Source organism: Saimiri boliviensis, chromosome X (genome assembly GCF_048565385.1).
Source record: "Saimiri boliviensis isolate mSaiBol1 chromosome X, mSaiBol1.pri, whole genome shotgun sequence".
NCBI lineage: Eukaryota > Metazoa > Chordata > Mammalia > Primates > Cebidae > Saimiri > Saimiri boliviensis.
In genome coordinates this window covers 68,957,588-68,977,146 of record NC_133470.1, presented here as the reverse complement: position 1 = coordinate 68,977,146, position 19,559 = coordinate 68,957,588, and the positions used below count along the sequence as shown (strand labels likewise).

Sequence of the window (19,559 nt, the reverse complement as noted above, 5' to 3'; positions counted from 1 at the left end):
ACTGTAATTCAATTCAACCTCTTTTCTTTATAAATTATCCAGAATCATGTAGTTTTTTATAGTAATGTGAGAATAAAGTAATACCCTGGATATATACCCAAAGAAACATAGATCATTATATCAACAAGAATATGCACTCATATGTTCATTTCAGTGCTATTCACAATAGCAAAGACAGGGAATCAGCCTAGGTGCCCATCAATGGTGGACTGGATAAATAAAATATGATACACAGCCCCAAAAATGAATGAGATCATATCCTTTGAAGTGACATGGATGGAGCTTGAGGACATTATCTTAAGTGAATCAACACAAAGACAGAAAAAACAAATACTTCATATATTTTATTGTAAGTAAGGAGCCAAACACTGAGAAAATATACACATAAACATGGGGTGAGGGGATACTGCAGACTGCTAGAGGAGGGAGGAAGGGAGGAAAGCCTATGTTGAAAACGACCTATTGGGTACTATGCTCACTACCTGGGTCAAATACACCCTTGTAACAATCTAACACATTTACCTTCTGAATCTAAAATAAAAGCTGAAATTAAAAAAAAAAAAAATCTCAGACACATTCCTCTGAGATACTTTAAAATAATTTTTTAAATATTTTATTATTAGCTTAATATCCTTCTTATGGGCCTTAATAGTTTTGTTGAGGACAGAAGACACTTACCACATATCCCCATAACATATGTAAGTCATCCATAAGAATTCAGAAAATTGTCTTGACAAGCAGAATGGCTTACTAGGTTATGTGGGCCATAGAATGTGCTGCGTGAAGATCATTTTCTTGATTTTGGAATTATTTTCAATTATTTTCCTGTAAACACCATGTAAATTTACATGGCTACGGGTGCCGTTTTCACTTGGCTATTCATCAACCTCTTTCTGCTCAATCAGCCAGATTGTTTTCTTCAACATATTTCTTCAAAAGTGGGAACACTTCAAAGTGGAACTATTGGTGTGTGAGTTGGGAAAGCAATTTATTCTAATGGAGGAAAAGTTTCTTACAATCTGAGAAACACATTAAATACCTGAACAGAAACATCCTATGATACAAAATATTTTATTTGTCAATTATCAGTATTATAATGCTAAACACATAGAAAGGAAAAACTCACTATAAAACTAATACTGCCTATTGTGTCTAAATTCTTAAACTTCACATAACCTCTTTACTTTTAAATCATTTCTATTAGTTTGCACCTCTGAGAGCATTTACTAAAACTCCAAATCTCAATTATGCCATTCAATGTTTTATAGAATAAAGATGTTTCTTTTCACTTTAAAACTCAAGGTTTAGACATCAACTAAATATGAAATGAAAATTTAAAATATACAGCTTTGAACATCAGTACAAGTATTTATGTTGTAGAATTACAGTAGTAGTATATGCAATCATATAATATAAATACATATTTTATATTGCAAACTGTTCACATAAAGCAGCCAGATGTGATATCCTACATAGAAATTGACTTTAACGGATACTATTGTACAACTCAAGTTTATTTAAAGAGAAGCAACTCAGAGAGTATCTTATTAAAGAAATGTAGTAAGTCTGTGACACCTTTGATATTATGCACAGTGAAATATTACACTTAAATGAAAGCGAAAATGTTTACATTAGGAAGGCATACCCCATTAGAAGGAAAATTCTCCAACACCCTTAGTGGCAAAAAAAATGAAGTCTGTATAAAATCAAATGTGGATATTTCTAATAGAATGGAAGAATGTAAATACAAATAATTGAAAAAAAAGTGACAGGAATACAGACTAGCAAAGATAAAGATAGAATCAAGATGAGTGCATTGCTTTGGCACCTTTTTTTTTTTTTTTAAATTTAGAGGCTTCATGTCTTTCCCAATATTAAAAAAAGGTGAACCCTTTCTTTGTTATTATCAATATGGAAGGCAATTAATTTATATATTTTACTTTGCACAATTTTCCATTTTCATGATTTCCAAATTTAAAATATATTTTATCTAACTGCTCTTTAAAGATGGACATAGCTTTAGAAATGCTGAGGTATGAATACGTATCATGGTCATGATTCTGTAAAGACAGTGACAGTAATCTACCTAGTGAAGACAAAATGGAGCTGGGCAAAATATAAAATGTTTCATCAAAACAGAATACAGACATGAAGCAAAGGACATAAAGTTTCTATCATCCAATTTTGTTTTATTGATGATTATGATACTTATTTTGAAAGCCTTTGACTGATGTTTAAACAGAGATGTTTAAAATTAATATTTCAATAAACATAGAAAAAAATGGTCAAGCCTCAGAGAGAAAATTTACCTTTGAAGTATTCCAAAATTTTAGTCACCATTTTTAGACCAAATTTTATGTAGGAACAGACAACTTGACCATTTCCAGTTATGTACAGATTCTTTGGGCAAAAATTTACATTGCCTTGATTTTTTAAAGTTCCACATTTGCTCTAAGTTTATAATTTACATATTTAAATACTTCCTCTGCCTTCATAGACTAATGAGAATAATTGTCTCTATCTTATTGTACTATTTTCCCAAATTAAATATTTTTTTCAAAATATGCTCAATGTTGCCAGCATTATCTCTTGGGCTTTATTTTACACACATGTAATTATTTTGATTACCACATTTGCTTTCCATTATTGGATTATGTTTTAATTGTGAAGATTAAAGGGTTTACAAGTGTTATAAAATCTCAGCTAATGGTGAATAGAATAAAAGGTCTTATTTTGGGACTAGGCTGGATGTCTTTATATTTGGTACTTTCCTATTATGTGTGAAAATTGTGTTCAGCTCTTAGTTTTTTTGGGAGGAGGGATAACATGGGGAGAAATGCCAGATATAGGTGACAGGGGATGGAGGCAGCAAACCACATTGCCATGTATGTACCTATGCAACAATCCTGCATGATCTGCACATGTACCCTAGAACCTAAAGTACAATTAAATATATATGTAATAAATAAATAAATATTATAATTCACATGTAAAATTAAACTTACTTTCATATTTAGTTCATCTTGCAAATTAATATCACTGATTATTATAACTGTATTACCGTTATGCACCAATACTCAGCAGAGTGCTCAGTATATAATAGACTGGGTAAATATTTATTCAATGGATAACTAATTAAATTACTGGCAGTTCAATGAGATGGCAACAAATTACAGTATTCGACTCTTTGCAATTTTTTATCTTGGTGTATTTTATATTCATTTACCTATTCCACACTGCTAGCCTTCAGAGAAGTAATATAACATTCTGATGTGGAGTGATTGCATTTCACATGAAAAGGAGCTCTGGAATTACCCAGTTGGAAATGGAGAAAAGTTAAAGACAGTCAAGATTATCAGATTTATTTATACTGAGAGAATAACTGAAATAAAATAATGAAGAAAAAGTTTTGAGTTATATTTGGTTATCCAAAAAATCTACTGTTCTCTAATTTAATTCATGTGTACATAAATTGAGTCAGGAAAATTAAGAACGGGAAAATAAATTTAAGTTGAAAATCAAATTACAAATTCAAGGAAAAGCCCTCACCAACCCTGTGCTTCAATAAGAAGAATTTTTTTTCTGTCTATTCATTTGTGCTTCACAGACCTGATCCTCTTTCCTTCCTCTAGAATGGTACATAGTAGAGATAATGAGAATATGATTAGAATGTAATTTGAGATCCAGAGAGAACAATCACATTTATCACGAAACGAAATCCAAAGTATTGAAAAACGCTATTTTAATAGCCAGGTGGTAACTATCCAACTATCCAGAAAAAAAAAAAAAAAAAGGAGTGTCTGGGCTTTTTAATGTCAGTGCTTTTTGTAAGAACCAAAATACACTATTCTTAGGGAATTGCTAATTGCTTTGCTTATGTTTCTTGGCAACCAGGGAAAGCTGCATATTAGAAAACCATCATCTACCATATGGTGGACACTTATTGATTCTTTGACAGCATAATGTGATTTGGATAATAAGCTATTGTTTGCTTACATATAATAAGAGAAGGTCCTGACTGCCTAAATGAGATTATAACCCCTTCCCTTTTTAAGGATATATAAGAAACAAAGAATGCAACCTTGATTTTCCACCCATTACATCTCCATCAATTTCTCCAAAGATTGTAAATTATTTACAGCCCAGAAGTTCATGTGAAAACCTTGTCATTCTATACATAAAACTTCCAAAAATTTTACTTGGAATGTTAGAAACGGAAGAGCTTCTGCAAAGCATTGGAACATTTTATTCTTTATTTTTGTCACTGTCAGGGTCCTTTTTAATCTCAAAATAATAACCAGAGGAGAATCCCTTTCAGATAATATGTGAAGAGGGAGAAATTTAAAAATCAGCTGACAAGAAGGTGTTGCTTTCTGTGTCTCCTCGTTTAGAGTTTGAGGAGGACAAGATAATGTGTCACAATTTGCTTTTTTCCCCTCTATTATTTGTTGAATGGTTTGAAAAGAAAAAGAACACTGAATATAACAAATCATTTCTTTTCAAATTAAGCCATGCATCTGAGACTTCCAATATAAAGCAACAGGTCTACAGCTGTTTAAGTGACCACATGGCAAGCGAGAAAGATAAAAGGAATCTAAAGAAAAAAACCATCTGATCGAACAAGCTAACGTATCCATCAACCTATGCACTTTGTTATGTTTTCTCACTTTGAAAAGAAAAAATATAAGTATAAACACAATCAAGGAGAAAAAAATGATTCTCTAGAATTGTACAAAAATCATCACAATACCGGAGAACACAAATCCATCCTACGTCTCAGACTTCTCTCAAACATAAAGGAAATGGCAGACTCTCTGTATCTTTGAGTAAGTGACTAATGTTACAATTAACAGAGAAAGATTTTAAATCTGTTCCCAAATCCTTTATAATAATGAAGCCAGGGTCACATAATTCCTATGTTGCTATTTTAGGCAAATCATATTTCATTAGCTATATTACTCACACTTTGAATGGTAGACATATCCAAAGCAAAGACTATTGATAAAAATATAACTCTTAAACCAGGCAAAATAATATATATTGTCAGCACATTTATTGTTGAAATACAAATATTATAGGTATGGTAATTTGTTTCCTTTCATTCATGTTCATAAAAATGTAGATGTCACTGTCTCCTTTACACACAAAGGGACTCTAAAGAGGCATCTGCAATACTGTTAGTTTTACCCTGACTTATTTAAAACTTCCTACCCAATTTGTCTTTTAACCAATGGCTTACAGCAGTATTTTTAGTTACATGATTGAAAACTTAACCCTTAAATATAAGCACATTTTACCTTTTTACTTTTTTGGAGTCACTAAGGCATAAGACAACTGACCATATTTCAGGATATAGTTTTATTTTATTTTTCAGATATTTTAATTTTTGTAGGTACATAGTAGGTGTATGTATTTATGGGGTACGTGGGATGACTTGGTACAGGCATGCAATGCATAAAAATCACATGATGTAAAATGGGCTACTCATCCCTTCAACCATTTATCCCTGTGTGACAAACAATCCAATTATACCCTTTTAGTTATTTTTAAATGTACAATTAAATAGTTATTGACTATAGTCACCCAATTGTGCTATCAAATATTAGATCTTAATTTTTTTCTATATTTTGTACCAATTAAGTGTAATAACTGAGTGAGTTAGAAGGAATGCGCCAAGCACTGAGTTCCAAATTAAGAGTCCTTTTTATTAGCCAGATACTGAGACGGCTAATGCTTAAATTTCTTTCGGCACTGAGGAAGAGGCTTAAATTCCCTTTATACCTTGATTTAGGTAGGGGAGGGAGAGCCTAGCTGAAGCAGAATTTTACAGAAGCAGAACAGGCAAGTTAGCTAGTAACCAGGGGGAGAGGAGGTTCCCAAGATTGTTGGTTGCTACGAGTATTTGCAAACAATCACCAAGGCTTGGGCGGGGTGGGGGTGGGGAGCATGTGTTCAAAGAGAGTTATACACAATAACAGGTGTGCTTGCCAAGCAGGATGCTGTTACATTGGTTATATGGTAGGATAATCACAGAGTCAGTGTGGCATAAGCACAGCATCAGTGGTCAGTGTGGCCCAGTTATGTGCCCAAAGGGGCTGTGGTAGGGAAGGCGAAGCTAGGTTGGTGTTTACAGCTAAGATGGAGTCAGTGATTCTAGCCCAGGGGAGGTTATTACATTCCCCACTGGTGTTTTTGGGGAGTCAAAGCATTGACTCCTCAGTTACAACAAGGGGGTTATAGTGGCTCCTGAGATACATAAGTTTTAACAGAATTTATGAGCTGCCTTATAAAAGTAAGGAGCCAGTTTAAAAGGCAGGGTTCAAAGATTAAGCCTAACAGTAGAAGAGGTCCCCACCAGCCCAGTAATTAAGGTAACTAACCATGGGCTCCAAGTAAACATGCTTTGGAACCATGAGGTATTTTTTTCTCATTCTTGTTGGTGTCTATCTAAATTGTCCTGGACCTTTTGGAGGGTGTCTTTTACGACTCTGGAGGTGTTAGCATAAAAACAACAGCTTTCTCCCAGTGCTGCAAATAACCCTCCTTGGGAAAGGAATACTAGATCTAAGCCCCGGCAATTTTGGAGAATTACCTCAGCTAAGGATTCCGCTTGTGCATGTAACATTTTTATGGCAGACTGGATATTTCTTAAATCAGAATCTACCTGTTGAGTTATAAATGTTAGTCCAGTTTCTCCCCAGACCAGGGCTGCAGTGCCAATGTGCTGATCCAGCTATGCTAAGACCGGCTAGGACGGGCACAATGAGGGGGACACCCCAATGAAACCTGGAGTGTAGTCTCAGAGGAGTGAGGAGATGCTGTCCTTCCGGTTCACTGTACACGTAGACCTGGGGAAGCACGTGGACCAACACGCACAGGACAGGTCCAGGTTCAGTCCCATTAACGCAGAGCTGAGGCCTGAGATGCAGGCCAGCCAAGTATTGTTGGGTGCCTGGTAGGAAACTGAAGCGTTTAAGGTAGTAAGTAGAGACTGGTTACAGGTAGCCTGAAAAGGAGAATTAGACAGTTTCTACACATTGCTGATTAGGCAGGTGGCATTTTCAGCAACGTCCCCTTGCGTAAGGGAACAGGGAAGGGTCTGGCAGGTCAGTGGACTGGAGTTGAGAGGGGCCACAACTCCTACTCCAATATAGTATGGGGATTTTGCCTTTAGGCACAGCCAGGAATCCTGAGCCCGTTGAGGCTGGGTGTCCCTAACCTGGGTAGCATAGGGGGTGCCCTTTAATGCATAATTTCAAAAGGAGAAAAACCAGCTCGGTAAGGGGTGCACTTAACTTTAAGGATGGCTAAAGGGAGGAGGTTTGTTCAACCTTCACCGGCCTCTTAAGACTAATTTTGTAAGGGTACTTTTTAAGGTCCGATTTATGCATTCTTCCTGCCCAGAGCTCTGAGGTATTGAGCTGTAGACAAAGTGAAGGCTGGCCCATTATCAGATTCTACAGCAAACAGAAGCCCATGTTGAGGGATGATTTCACTGAGTAAAAATTTAACTACCGTGGAGGCGGTTTCGTCTCTGGTGGCAAATGCCTGAGTCCCTGTTTCCTTGGGCAACGGCTGTGTTTTCCTTTTGATGCCCCTGCAGTGGATTATGGCCACCTGTAGGCGGAGACAAATGGCCTCAAGCAGGGCCAGGATTTTTTCTTTGTTTTTGATAGTTTTTCTGGCTGAGATGAGTAGCCGTGCTCCTGGTAAATAGCTCCATGAACATGCATGGTGGGAAAGGCATACCTGCTGTCAGTGTAAATGTTCATGTGTTTATTTTTACCCCATGGGAGGGCCTGAGTGAGGGCCACCAACTCCGCTTTTTGTGCCAAGGTTCCTGCCGGCAGGGCCTGGGCCCACACAGTGTCTGTTTCCATAGTCACAGCCACACCTGCCTTTTGCACTCCCTTTTCAAGGAAGCTACTGCCCTCCTTAAACACAGTAGTGTCTGCCTCCTTCAGGGGGGCATCCTGCAGGTTCAGGCAGCCAGTCTCCATAGTTTCCAATGGTTCCTGGCAATCACGGACTGGTGTGGTCAGGTCTGGATCAGGTAGAAGAGTGGCTGCATTTAAACACCTTGTGGGGGAGAAAGTTAGGTGAGGCTGATCCAACAGCAGACTTTGGTACTGTAATGTGTGAGCATTTGATATCCATTTTTTAGAGTCACTGCACAGCAATGTCTCAATGGCATGAGGAGCCATGAGGGTTAAGCTTTGGCCCAGGGTTAGTTTATTAGCCTCCTAGACCAGACTTGTGGTTGCTGTCACGGCTTATAAACAACTTGGAATGCTCGTGTTTAACTTTTTAGAGTGTGGTCACTAAGATTTTTACCTGTCTTTTTGAAGCCTTTTTAGCTGCCTTTTTAGCTGCCAGAGCAGCCTGTTTTTGTTTTTTATGGTCTTGATTGTCAAAAATCTTCTGAGCTATTTCTAGGAGTTGGGTGATACTTATCCCGGCAAATCCCTTAAGTTTTTGTAACTTTCTCCGAATGTTAGGAGCTGCCTGGGCCACAGATGCCAAATTAATAGCATGGCTATTTTTGGGAGCCGCTGGATTAAATGGGGTGTAACTTTATTTATTTAGGCCTTCTGGAGGTATTCCAAAACTCTCCAGGTGACTCACTGAGCCCCTGGAAAACTTCAGCTGTCCTAGATTTTTGAGCGGCTCCTTTAATACTGGTAAGGAGATACCGGTGGAAATTGTCCAAAGCTCTACTCCCCCACCCCAGGTAAAAACTTTTCTAGGAAGTTTCGGGCTCTCTCTTCCGGCATCCTGACTGAACTAAGTAAAAACTTTTGGCCTTCCTTTGAATACAGTTTCTTTCCTCAGATGTAAAGAAAGGGTCAGGAGAAGCTGCTGACAGTCATCCCAGGTGGGCCGGTGAGTCTGGAGCATGAACTCAACCAGTGATGTTAGAATCTGACATTTCTCAGAGAAAGGTGGGTTTTGAGCCTTCGAGTTGTACAGACTAGAAGTAGAAAAAGGGACGTAGACCAAAAACAGGACAGTCTGCTAACTACCTGGCAGGGGTGGTGTCTCCCTTAAGGGTAGGAGCGGGGCAGCTTCCTCAGTCTGAGGCCACAGTCCGGAGGTGATAGGCAGAGAGGCCACAGGAGATGAGGACAAGGAGACCAAGGGGAATCCCAGGGGAGCAGGAGGCTGAGGGTCTGATCGAAGGAGAAGTCTGGCTCAGCCAAGGAGGGGTTAGACCAGTCCCTGGGGTGTGAGGTGTGACAATCTAGGCACCAACAACCTCTATGGTGCCAGAAATTCCAGACTGGTGGATGTTTAGCACAATTTTTCCCGTAACAACGCATGATCTGTTTTTTGATAGAAAAGACAGGACTAAGATGGCCAGCCCCAACGTCTAATGAGGGATTTGACTTCATGAGATTGGAAGTCTGCACTTAGGACCTTGAAAAAGTTTTTTTACCCAATTGTCTTGGGCAATAAGGATGACAGGACATACAAATTCGAATGCTAGAGACAAACAGGACAACAGACACGAGACATACAATTTCAGATGTTAGGAACAAAACAGGACAACTGGCACTGAGGTAGAATAATGATCACGGCAGTTTCAAGGACAAACAAAGGACTAGATCCTTAGACGCAAGCCTCTAAGGCCTCCACGCACTCACACATACATGCACACATTCATTTAGAGGTTACTGAAGTCTTTTTACATTTTGTAAACAGTTGGAACCCTGAAGAAATTTTTTCCTTCTTTGTAAATGTTTTAAATTAGACAGAACCCAGGGACTCTGTCCTCCAGCATCTTGGAGTGGTGACAGAGTACAGAGGGGTGCCCTCATCAGGGCTGAACCCCTCTAGATCAGACAGAAGGACAGACCCAGGACCCTGGCCACCTGGAGTCCAGAACCAGACAGAACCAGGAACTCTAGACCACTAGAATTTAAAGACAGAAACACCAGAACCAGAACCCTTCCAGAGTCCAAAACCCAGAACACGGACCAGGGACTCTGGGACACCTAGAGTCCAAAAACCAGAACCAGGACTCTTCCAGAGTCCAAACCAGAACCGGGACCCTTCCAGAGTCCAAAAACCATAATCAAGACTCTTCCAGAGTCCAGACCAGAGCCAGGACCCCTCCAGAGTCCAAAACCAGAACCAGGATTCTTCCATAGTCCAAAACGCTTCCAGAGTCCAGACCAGAACCAGGACTCTTCCAGAGTCCAAAGCCAAAACCAGGACTCTTCCAGAGTCCAGAACCCAGAACCAGGACCAGGGGTTCTGGGGCACCCAGAGTCCAAAAATCAGAACCAGGAATTTAAAGACAGAAAAAACAGAACCAGAAATTTAGGGACAGAAAAATCAGAACCAGGACTCTTCCAGAGTCCAGAACCCAGAACCAGGATGGTTCCCAGTAACTGAATGATCCCTGTAACTTCCAGGAGTAACCAGATCAGGCCTGACTTACCTTCTCTGTGGAGCAGGACCAGGGGCTCTGAAGAATAATTTGGTGGAGGGCACCGGGAGTCTATCCACTCCCCTCTGGCAAGGGGTGGGCCATGGGGCCCTGGAATGTCTCAGGGGGTGCCTCCCCTATAGTCCACCTCTCAGCTCTGGGGAGACCGGAATGAGCCCAGTCTGCACCTGGTGGCAAATGAAAAAATCACGCTGGGGCCTCCAATTGTAATAACTGAGCAAGTTAGAAGGAATATGCCATGCACTGAATTCCAAATTAAGAGTCCTTTTTATTAGCCAGAGACTGAGAGATGGCTAACGCTTAAATTTCTCTCGGCCCCAAGGAAGGGGCCTTGATTTAGGTAGGGGAGGGGGAGCCTAGCTGAAGTGGAATTTTACAGAAGCAGAACAGGCAAGTTAGCTAGTAACCAGGGAGGAGGAGGGTCCCAGGATTGTTGGTTGCTAAGGGTATTTCCACACAATCACCAAGGGGGATTCAAAGATAACTATACACAATAGCAGGTGTGCATGCCAAGCAGAATGCAGTTACATTTGTTATATGATAGGATAATCACAGAGTCAGGGTGACATAAGCACAGTGTCAGTGTGGCCCAGTTATGCAACCAAAGGGGCTGTGGTAGGGAGGGGGAAGCTAGGTTGGCATTTACAGCTAAGATGGAGTCAGTGATGTTAGCCCAGGGTAGGTTATTACATAAGCATCCCCATGTTTTTCCCCTGCACAGTCCCCCACCTTCCCATGACCCTTCCCAGCCTCTGGTGACCATCCTTCTACTCTCTATCTCCATGAGTTCAATTGTTCTGACTTTTTAATTCCACAAGTGAGTGAGAACATGTGATGTTTGTGTTCTCTACCTGGCTTATTTCAGTTAGCATAATGACCCCAAGTTCTATTCATGTTGTAGCAAATGACAGGATATCATTCTTTTTGATAGCTGAGCAGTGCTCTATTTTGTATAAGTACCACATTTTTTAAATCCATTCCTCTGTTGATGGACACATGGGTTGCTTCCAAATTTGGGTTACCATGACCAGTCCTGCAACAAACATGGGAGTGCAGAGATCTCCTTGATATATTAACCTCCCTACTTCTGAGTATATCCCCAGTAGTGAGATTGCTGAATCATATGGTAGCTCTATTTTTAGTATTTTTGAGGAACCACCAAACTATTCTCCATAGTGGCTGTGCTAACTTACATTCCCTCCAACAGCACATGATGGTTCCCTTTTCCCCACATCGTCCCCAGCATTTGTTGTTTCTTGACTTTTTGATACAAGCCATTTTAACTGGTGTGAGATGATTGCTCATTGATAGTTTTAATATGCATTTCTCTGATAATAAATAATGTTAAGCTCCTTTTTAATATGCCCGTTTGCCAATGGTATGTCTTCTTTTGAAAAATACGTACTCAAATATTTTGACTATTTTTGATTGGATTATTAATTGGTTTCTGTATAATTGTTTGAGCTCCTTATATATTTGGGTAATTAATCCCTTATCAGAAGGTTAGTTTGAAGATGTTCTTTCTCCATTATGTGGGCTGCATTTTCACTTTGTTGATTACTTCCTTGACTGTGCAGAAACTCTTTAACGTGATGTAACCTCATTTGTACATTTTTGCTTCGGTTGCCTGTGCTTATTTGGTATTACTTAAAAAAGGTTTGCCCAGACTTATGTCCTGGAGACTTTCTCGGATGTCTTCAGATTTAAATTTTTAATTCATTTTTATTTGATTTTTATACAGTGAGCAATTGGGGTCTAGTTTCATTTTTCTGCATATGTATATCCAGTTTTTCCAGGAATATTTATTGAAGAGACTGCCCTTTCCCAACTCTATCTTCTTGGCACCTTTGTAGTAAATAAATTTGCTGTAAGTATGTGGACTTGTTTCTGGGTTCCCTATTCTTTTCCATTAGCCATGTGTCTGTTTTTATGTCAGTACCTTGTAGCTTTGGTTACTATAGCTCTGTAGCATAATTTTAACTCAGGTAGTATGATTCTTTCAGTTTTGGCCTTTTTGTTCAGAAAGGCTTTGGCTATTCTGAGTCTTTTGTGATTCAATATAAGTTGTAGAGTTGTTTTTTCTATTTCTGTGAAGAATGTTATTTCTATTTCAGTAGGGATTTCATTTAATCTGTAGATTGCTTTGGGTAGTATGGGTATTTAAAAAATGTTGATTTTTTAAATCCATGAACATGTAATATTTTTTTCATTTTTTGATTTCCTCTTCAATTTCTTTCACCAGAGTTGTATAGCTTTTGTGATAGAGAACTTTCACTTCTCACATTTAGTTAATTGCTGGGTATTTAATTTTATGTGTGGCTATTGTAAATGGAATTGCTTTTCTGATTTCCTTTTCAGATTGTTCACTGTTGGCATATAGAAATCCTACTTTTTATGTTGATTTTGTATCCTGCAACTTTACTGAATTTATCACTTCTAGCAGTTTTTTTGTTTTTGTGTTTTCTCTGTGGAGTCTTTTGGCTATTCTAAATAAAGATGATATCATCTGCAAACAAGGTGTATTAGTCAGTTTTCACACTACTGATAAAGACATACCTGAGACTGAGAATGGGCAATTTCCAAAAAAACAATGACAAAAGAAGAGGCTTAATTGGGCTTATAGTACCACATGTCTGGGGAGGCCTCACAGTCATGGCAGAAGGCAAAAAGGAGCAAGTCCCATCTTAATGGATGGCAGCAGGCAAACAAAATAAAAAAGAGCTTCTGTAGAGAAATGCCCATTTTTAAAACCATCAGATCTTGTGAGACTCACTCACTATCCCAAGAATAGCATGGGAAAAACCGGGCCCCATGATTTAATCATCTGCCAGCGGGTTCCTCTCAAAACACATGGGAATTATGGGATCTACAAGGTGAGATTTTGGTGGAGACACAGAGCCAAACCATATAATTCCACCCCTGGCATCTCCAAAATCTCGTATCTTCACATTTCAAAACCAACATGCCTTCCCAACAGTCCCCCAAAGTCTCAACTCATGTCAACATTAACTCAAAAGTCCACAGTCCAAAGTCTCATCTGAGACAAAGCAAGTTACTTCTGCCTATGAGCCTGTAAAATCAAAAGCAATTTAGTTACTTCCTATGTACAGCCACTCTGAATGAAACAAATTGGCCAAAACAAAAGAGCTACAGGCCCTTTAAAGTTCCCCGGTGATCTCTTTTATCTCCATGTCTCACATCCAGGACACACTGACACAAGAGGTAGGTTCCCAAATCCGTCTCTGTAGCTTTGCAGGGTACAGCCTCCCTCCTAGCTGCTTTCACAGGCTAGCATTGAGTGTCTGTGGCTTTTCTAGAAATACAGTGCAAGCTGTCAGTGGATCTACCTTTCTAGGGTGTGGAAGATGCAGTACCCCGATAGGGTAGTACTCTAGGACCTCTGTGTGGGGTTCTCACCTTATATTTCCCTTCTGCATTGCCCTAGCAGAGGCTCCCCATAAGCACCCTACCCTACAGTAAACTTCTGCCTGGGCATCCATCATACATGAGGTTCTCAAACCTCAGTTCTTAACTTCTGTGCATTCCCAGGCTCGACAACATGTGAAAACTGTCAAGGCTTGAGGCCTGTACCCTCTGAAGTCATAGCCCAAGCTCTACTTTGGCCCCTTTCAGTCAAGGCTAGAGCAGCTGGGATGCAGGGCATCAAGTCCCTAGGCTGCATACAGCACGGGGATCCTGGACCCGGCCCACAAGGCCACTTTTTTCCACCTAGGCCTCTGGGCCTGTGATGGGAGGGCCTACAGTAAAGATTTTTGACATGCCCTGGAGATATTTTCCCCATTGTCTTGAGAATTAACATTCACTTCTTTGTTACTTTTGCATATTTCTGCAGCCAACTTGAATTTCTCCTCAGAAAATGGAATTTTCTTTCCTAATGCATTGTCAGGCTGCAAATTTTTCAAACTTTTATGCTGTTTCACTTTTAAAGCTGAATGCCTTTAACAGCATCCAAATCGCCTCTTGAATAGTTTGCTGTTTAGAAATTTTCTTCAGCCAGATACCCTAAATCATCTCTCTCACATTCAAATTTCCACAAATCTCTAGAGCAGGAACAAAATGCTACCACTCTCTTTGCTAAAACAACAAGAATCACCTTTGCTCCAGTTCCCAATAAGTTCCACATTTCCATCTGAGACCACCTCAGCCTCAACTTTATTGTCCACATAGCTATCAGCATTTTGGGCAAAGTCATCCAACAAGTCTCTAGGAAGTTCCAAACTTTCCCACATTTTCCTGTCTTTTTTTTTCTGAGCCCTCCAAACTGTTCTAACTTCTGCCTATTACCCAGTTCCAAAGTTGCTTCCACATTTTTGGGCATATTTTTAGCAGTGCCCCACCCTACTGGTATCAGTTTACTGTATTAGTCCATTTTTATGCTGCTGATAAAGACATATATGATACTGGGCAATTTACAAGAAAAATAAAAAAGAGATTTAATTGAATTTACAGTTCCACATGGCTGGAGAGGCCTCACAATCATGGCGGAATGCAAGGAGGAGCAAGTCTAATCTTACATGAATGGCAGCAAACAAAAAGGAGAGCTTGTGCAGAAAAAATTCCCATTTTTAAAATCATCAGATCTCATAATACCTATTCACTATCATGAGAACAGCAGGGGAAAGAGCCACTCCAATTACTCAATCATCACCCACTGGGTCCCTCCCATAACACGTGGGAAATATGGGAGCTACAAGATGATATTTGGGTGTACACACAAACCCAAACATATCACAGAGGATAATTTGACTTATTCCCTTCAATTTGGTTGCCCTTTATTTCTTTCTCTTGTCTAATCGCTCTAGCTAGGACTTCTAGTACTATGTTAAATGACAGTGGTGAAAGTTTTGTCACTTTCCAGATTGTAGATGAAAGCCTTTTAGTTTTTCCCCATTCAGTTTGATACTAGCTGTGGCTCTGTTATATATGGCATTTATTATTTTGTGGTGTGTCACCTCTACCAGTTTTTTGAGGGTTTTTATTATGAAGAAATGTCAAATTTTATAAAATTATTTTTTCAGCATAAATTTAAATAATCATATGAGTTTTGTACTTCATTCTACTCATATGGTGTATTACATTGACTGATTTGGGTATGTTAAACCATCCTTGCATCCCAGTGATAAATCCTACTTGGTTATCTTCAATGATCTTTTTTATAAATTGTTGAATTAGTTTTGCTAGTGTTTTGTGGAGGCTTTTTGCAAAAACATTTATCAGAGATATCAGCCTATAGTTTTATTTTTCTTTCTTGTGTCTTGGTCTGGTTTTGGTATCAGGATACTACTGGGCTTGTAGAATAAATTTAGCAGTATTCTCTCCTCTTCTATTTTTCAGAATAGTTTATGTAAGATTGGTAGTTCTTCAAAAGTTTGGTAAAATTAACAGTGAAGCCACCAAATCCCAAGATTTCTGCTACTGGAAGATATTTTATTATGGCATCAATCCCATCACCTGTTATTTGTCTTTTCACTTTGTAGATTTCTTCATGGATCAGTCTTGACAGGTTGTGTTTTTCCAGGAATTTGTCCATTTCTTTTAAATATTCCAATTTATTGACATATAATAACTCATAGTAGCCACTAATGATCCTTTGAATTTCTGCAGTATAAACTGTAATGTCTTGTTTTTCATCTCTAATTTATTTATTTGGATTTTTCTCTGTTTCTCTTAATATGGCTAAAAAGTTGTCAATATTGTTTAATTTTCCAAAAAAAAATTTTATTTATTTTTTGTATTTTTTATTTTAATATTATTACTACTCTGATCTTTATGTTTTCTTTTCTTCTACTCATTTAATATTTCCTTTGCACTTGCTTCTCTAATTCATAGTGATGCATGATTTGGTTGTTTATTTGAAGTTTTTCTTCTTTTTTTGATGTAGGCACTTACAGCTGTACACTTCCCTCTTAGTGTTGCTTTAGCTCTAACCCATAGGATTTCATATGTTGGGTTTCCATTATCATTTGGTTCAATAAATTTTTCAGTTTTCATCTAATTTCTTTACTGATCCACTAGTCATTCAAGAGGATATTATTTAATCCTCGTGTGTTTGGTTTCCAAAATTTATCTTGTTATTAATTTTTAAATTTATTCCATTATAGTCATAAAGATGCTTGATATGGTCTTTTCTAAATGTTTTAAGGATAGTTTTATAATATAACATATGGTCTATTTTTGAGAATGGTCCACGTATTGAGAAAAAGAACATGTATTCTGTAACTGTTGGATAAAATGTTCTGTAAGTATCTGTTAGATCCATTTGGTCTATAGTTCAGATTAAATTTGATATTTCTGTTGATGTTCTGTCTGGAAGCTCTAGCTAATGCTGAAAGTGGGGTGTTAAAAGTCTCCAGCTATTATTGTAGGGTATCTCTCTCTCTCTCTCTCTTTAGCTTAGCAATATTTTCTATATATCTGGGTGCTCCAGTATATAGAGTGTATATATATATATATGTGTGTGTGTGTGTGTGTGTGTATTTAAAATTGTTTCATCTTCTTGCTTAATTGATTGTTTTACCATTATCTAGTAGTATTGTGACTTCTCATGGTTTTCTTCTTGAAATCTATTTTGTCTGATGAGTGCAGCTACTTGTGTTTTTTTTTAGTTTCTAATGGCATGAACTTTTTTTTCAGCCACTTATTTTCACTCTGTATGTGTCATTATAGATGAAAAGTGTTTCTTTTAGGCAAGAGTTCATTGTGTCTCATTTTCTGAATCTGTTCAGCCACTCTATGACTTTTGATTGGAAAGTTTAGTCCATTTAAATCCAGTGTTATTTTCAATAAGTAAAAACATACCTGTGCCTTTTTTTTGTTGTTTTCTGTTTATTTTATTGTTTTCTCCTTTCTTTTCTTCCTGTCTTCCTTTTAAAAACAGTAATATTCTCTGGTGATATAGTCTCTTACTTTTCAGTTTTTATATATCTTTTGTATGCTTTTTGGCTTGAGGCTGCCATGAGGCTTGCAAATACTATCTTATAAACCATTAATTTAAGCTGAGGAAAACTTTATACTTTTTGCATAAGCAAACAAGCAAAAGAAAATTAATGAGGACTGTAAGCTTTAACTTCTTCTCCTCGCTTTTAAATATTTTGTCCTTTCTCTATATATCTTATTGTACTGTCTATGTATTTTAAAGTTGTATGATTTTTAGATAGTTTATTACTTAGTTTTTTCACTTAGGAGCAGTTTGCACACCACAGTTACAATGTTATAATATTCTGTTTCTCTGTGTACTTACTACCAGTGAGTTTTGTACATTCAGATAATTTCTTATTGCTCATTTACCTCTTTTGCTTTGTTATCAAAGTATACCCTTCAGCATTTCTTGTAGAACATGTCTAATGTTGATAAAAATCCCTCTGTTGTTGGTTGTATAGGAAAGTCTTCATTTCTTCTTTACATTTGAAGATTTTTGCCAGATATACTGTCCTATGGTAGAAGCTTTTGCTTTTTTATTTTTTTTCAGCACTGAAATATGTGCTTAACTTAAATATGGAGAGATAGCATTAGGAGAAATACTTAATGTTGATGACAGGGTGATGGATGCAGCAAACCACCATGGCACATGTATACCTATGTAACAAACCTGCACATTCTACACATGTATCCCAGAACTTAAAGTATAATAAAATAAATTAATTAATTAAAAGGACAAGCAAAAACAGAAAATAAAAATAAAAGAGGAAGGAAAAAAAAAGCCTCAGAGTACTTTAGCCAGTTGTGGCTAGGCTAGTGGGAACTCAAGTTCAGAACACTGGGATCTGCAATTTCTCTCTCACTGGGGTTGGATTCTATATTCCCTCTGTGTGTGAACATCAGCTAAATTTGGTCCAGTTTTGTGTCCTGTTATAATAGGGCAGCACTGGGTTCAATGCCTCACAAATAGTGTGATCTCTCTCTTCCCTGCAAATACGCAGGTGATGAGGGGTGAGGGAGGATGGGGAGAGGCCATGATTCAAGACTGTTTTCCTTCCTCTTCAGTGCCTTTCAGTTATATGAAGTTAAAATCATTTGCTGTGAATTCTCACCTGATTTTTGGTTATCATGCAGATGATTGTTTTGTGTGTATAGTTGTTAAAGTGGTGTCACTCTGGTGGGGAGCCTTCTCTTATGCTATCTTGTTTCACTGTAAAATCAGGATATAATTTTCAAGAAAGGATGAGAGTGAAACTAAAAAACCCACATGGGACTAAGCCCATGATTTTGATTCTGTTAATTTCACTGATTGAACTAACCCAAAAAGTAGATAAATCAACTGAACATAGTGTGATTCTCAACCACATTAATAGACTGACATGCATATGACAAAAACGGATTAAGTTAAAAATAAAAGAAAAAAAAGTAAAACCACTGATGGCAAGATCAATGTTCATTTACCACCACTAAAGCTGTAGAAAGTTAGTGAATTTAATTGTCTTAGTCAAATTATTTTGGGGGGAAGTAACTTGCAGGTAACATTTTTATTATATAAATACAATTAAGTCCTGATAAGTATCAGTAGATTTACTAAAACAAACAAAAAATTAAAACCACTGCTTCCATCTTACCTACAATACTGATACATGCACATGTAAATTTACAAATGTGCCAAGAGAGATTTTTGAAAATTGACTTGTAATTTTTTGATAAACCACCTTGAATCTTTCCACTGTGAAAACAAAATGGCAATGAGACTTCATCAACTCATTTGGCATAGTACTTGTGAGGATTACATTATTAACAAAATGTTTAACTATTGATGTAGCTTCCAGGAAGTGTAAACATGCCCTAAAGCATGCCACATATAGTATGTGATAAAAATATGTAGTCATTGTTGTCATGGTAAAAACACTAGAAAAACCAGTATTCGTAGTTTTAGTATTGCAAGCTTACCAGTTAAATGATAGGTATCACTTTGCATTTATTTCAGAATGACCATGTGTTGTTTATAATTTATTAAACAAATTTGTATTTCACTGACATTTGTCATTTCTTATTTATGAATTTCCAAGAAAGCACATAAAAAAATGTTACTTTTTTAAATAAACAGAATTTATGTAACAATATCTAAGGATGTTTTTTGAAAGCATTTCCGAATTCCAAA

The 19,559-nt window shown here is 37.6% G+C and overlaps 2 long non-coding RNA genes across 2 annotated transcripts in view; one reads left to right on the top strand and one right to left on the bottom strand.

The window, feature by feature from the left end:
• Positions 1–10,685, bottom strand: part of LOC141582687 (uncharacterized) — a 112,548-nt gene extending 101,863 nt beyond the window's left edge. The window contains exon 1 of the long non-coding RNA XR_012515570.1: positions 10,445–10,685. This is a non-coding gene — a long non-coding RNA (uncharacterized LOC141582687). The remainder of the gene's footprint in view (positions 1–10,444) is intronic.
• LOC120366587 (uncharacterized) overlaps positions 8,776–19,559 on the top strand; it is a 79,203-nt gene continuing 68,419 nt past the window's right edge. The window contains exon 1 of the long non-coding RNA XR_005581204.2: positions 8,776–8,942. This is a non-coding gene — a long non-coding RNA (uncharacterized LOC120366587). The remainder of the gene's footprint in view (positions 8,943–19,559) is intronic.